Here is a 3685-nt window from a genome sequence, read left to right on the forward strand (position 1 = left end):
CCTTGGATTCCACAGACCTCGCAATTCTGAGTTATAGCAACCACGGCGGCTGGAGGTGATACGTTTAAACTTTCAATTTTCTGGACCAAAGCATCCACTTTTGCATTAACGTGATCAAGGTTACTTATCTCGTACATGCCAGTTTTCGGTTGAGGTTTTTCCACCGTTGTTCGTTCGGTTCCCCACTGATAGTGATTTTGGGCCATGCTCTCGATAAGCTGGTAAGCATCAGCATAAGGTTTGTTCATTAGTGCACCACCTGCAGCGGCGTCTATTGTTAACCTTGTATTGTATAAGAGACCATTATAAAATGTGTGAATTACTAACCAGTCTTCCAAACCATGGTGTGGGCAAAGTCTCATCATGTCTTTGTATCTTTCCCATGCTTCGAAAAGAGATTCGTTGTCTTTCTGTTTAAATCCGTTTATCTGGGCTCTTAACATAGCTGTTTTGCTTGGCGGAAAATATCGGGCAAGAAAAACTTTCTTCAACTCGTTCCATGTGGTGACTGAGTTGGAAGGAAGTGATTGAAGCCATCTTCTAGCGCTATCTCTTAATGAGAAAGGAAAAAGACGAAGTCGAATTGCCTCTGAAGTGACACCATTAGCTTTAACAGTATCAGCGTATTGGACAAATACGGATAAATGAAGGTTTGGATCTTCGGTAAGATTTCCAGAGAATTGGTTCTGTTGCACAGCTTGCAACAGCGAAGGTTTAAGTTCGAAGTTGTTTGCTTCGATTGCGGGCGGAGCAATACTTGAATGCGGTTCATCTTGCGATGGAGCGGCGTAATCTCTAAGAGCACGAGCTGGTTCTGCCATCTCGGGTATCGAAGGAAAAATGTTTTTGAGATCAGGAAGGTCTATAGGAGGGAGATTGTTTTCAGCACGATATTCCCGAATTCGTCGTAAGACTCGGAGATATAGTTCGATATCGTTGATTCGTAAATAGAGCGGTTCGCCTTGAGAGCGAGTGCGTGGCATACAAATCAACGAAAGAAAGAATAGAAGAAAAAGAAACCTTAGTCTCTACAGCGTAACGGAAGAGTTACGATATCGATTAAATAGAAGTCCCCGGCAACGGCGCCAAAAACTTGATCGCTCGACTGTGTGCGTCGAGAATGGGATACAAACTGCAAGTGCACAGTTCTATCGCGTAGTTTTAAAAGATATCGATCCCACAGGGACTTATGAATCGATTAACCGTTATCTAAGGTTACTACGTAAATCTAAGGTGAAAATGTTTGATTGTTTGGGGAAAAACTAAGAGCTAAACTAAGATCTAGATTAAATATTAATAAAACGGATATCGGTGTGTAGTTCGTCAAAACTAGGGAATCAAGTCTTTGTCGGTTTCTTGGTTTTAAAATGAATCGTTTCAGTTAACTTTATTGGTTAAAGGTTTTATCTCAAACTCTCGCTCTGTTGAATAAACCATGATTTTATATTAATGTAGTTGTCACTTATAATTAAGTCAAAAACCATATTTTGAAAACAATAAAGTTGCAGAAAAACTTTTTAAGAAAACACTGACCGTTTTAAACACCCTTATCTCAAACTCTCGCTCTGTTGACTTAGGTTATATAATCAAATCCAAATGCTTAACTCTCGTCCTCACATTCAATCTTTAAAAATACTTTTTGGAAAAGGTCAGAATTTAATTAACTCTAAAACTTGCTCTCGCCCTGATCTAGAATTAATGCCTAACTTACACTGTCCAGTTAAAATCTCAAACTCTCGCTCTATTGATTTTAACTTCTTTATGTCCTTTACTTCTGTAAAAAATCTTGTTATTAACCTGTAAGTTGAGACCGTAAAAAAGATTGATTTTAATTTTAAGTTTAGATAGACCGACTCAGTCTTGATCCCTTATTCTGCTTACTTTACATACCGATACCTAGGCGAATTAGCCAGACATGCTAAATAAACAAGAATACATATCATGCATAAACAGACTCATTCCAGGAAGATAATATAGATAATAATAAAACAAATATTAAATAATGATTAAAGAACCTGAATGCGCAATACAATAGTCTTGAACACTCCACCACAAGCCGGTAGGATTTGTTCTTCGATTCTTCAATTAAATAATAAATTAAACCAAGGAAATAGAACTAGAATCTAACGTAAGGTTAGATCCGATAAAAAGTTGCACAATAGTTTCCGGTGTAGAAACTATTATGCGAAAAATATCTAAATGCTAAAAAGGGAAAGATAAATTGCAAGGAAAAAGAATGCAGAACTTGCAAAAGAAATAAATAAAATAAACAATGTTAAGTTGCTGGAAAGGAAAAAATAAGCAAAAGCGTGAAAAGAAAATTTGGCAGAGCTTCGGCAATATGAGCGTGGAAAAAAACCGGAGAGACTTTTAGGTTTTTGAGATGGCTATTTATAATAGTGTTGGTAACTGCTTTCCGTTTCTCCCATTCTTCAACGTGGCTACATGCACGGCGTGGATATAGGAGACCAACTTCTCAACGTTCTTCTTCAAGTCTTTCTGAGGGCGTTACTTGCGCCAAAAAGGTAGTGGAATTGTGTGACGCTCGTCACACTATGTGTGACGTCCGTCACAAGGCTGTTTTGCGTGACGCTCGTCACGCACCCTGTGACGTCCGTCACAGGCACAGCGTTGGTGACTTGTGCGCTTTGGGCTGGGCTTTGGCATTTGGTCCCTTTTCTCTCCTTTTTGCACCTCCTTTTCTTCCATTTTCACTTGTTCTTCAAAATAGACTACCTGCGACAATTAGGAAGAAAATACCACGTAATATCTCATAAAATGCGGTAAACCGAAATAAATAGTCATAGAATTTAATGGAATTAAGTCCTAAAATATGATATAATTTCGTGTTATCAGTCGCCACCGTGCGTTATTCATCCCAAAGGAGGGAAAGGAAACGCTCGAAGTAAACCTGAAAAAAGGAAAGGACAAGACAGGGTCTCGCAACCAAATCTTGGGTTCGGGAGTCGGTTATGCGAAGGGAAGGTATTAGCACCCCTACGCATCCGTAGTACTCTACGGGATCCACTTTTGTAGTTCTTGTCTAAAGGGTGTGGGTTTTTGAGAAAGGTCCAAGTCCAAAAAAAAAAAAAATTTTATTATATTTTTTTTATTTAATTATTTATTTAATTAATTAATTAATTTTTTTTTTCGGATCTAATTCTGATTGACATGATGAAATGCAATATGAAATGCTAAATGAATGCATGAATGAGGAGGGCAAATTTTGGGGTGTTACAGCTGCCCCTATTCAATCATCAGCTAACCCGAGTAGGATGAAAGCGAACAGCTTATCAGACAAACGGGGTGAGCTGTGATTGAATACCAAAGATAGACCGAAAATTTGCGCTCCGAGAACACCACAAAAACGCGGAAATACACCGCGCTGTTTATTTTTCTTCCGATCCTCTGGCTTAATCTGGAGTTTCGATCCTCTGGCTGAACCTATACTCAATTTAGTCGTCTGGTTGGATATTAATTTTGATCCTCGGGCTGGATACGATTTTGATCTTCTGGCTAGATCTTCTTCGATCTTCTGGCTAGATCTCCTTCGTTTCGATTCTCTGGCTGAATCTATTTCCTTTGATTCTCTGGCTGAATCTACTTCGATCTTCTGGCTAGATCTGAATTGTTTCGATTCTCTGGCTGAATCTATTTCCGGTCTTCGGGCTAGACCTGACTTCGA

The 3685-nt window shown here is 38.9% G+C and overlaps 1 pseudogene; it reads left to right on the top strand.

The window, feature by feature from the left end:
* The first annotated feature begins 336 nt into the window (after positions 1–336).
* On the top strand, positions 337–436 carry LOC127076993 (uncharacterized; annotated as a pseudogene).
* Positions 437–3685: the final 3249 nt, after the last annotated feature.

The sequence above is a fragment of the Lathyrus oleraceus genome, chromosome 4 (genome assembly GCF_024323335.1).
Source record: "Lathyrus oleraceus cultivar Zhongwan6 chromosome 4, CAAS_Psat_ZW6_1.0, whole genome shotgun sequence".
NCBI lineage: Eukaryota > Viridiplantae > Streptophyta > Magnoliopsida > Fabales > Fabaceae > Lathyrus > Lathyrus oleraceus.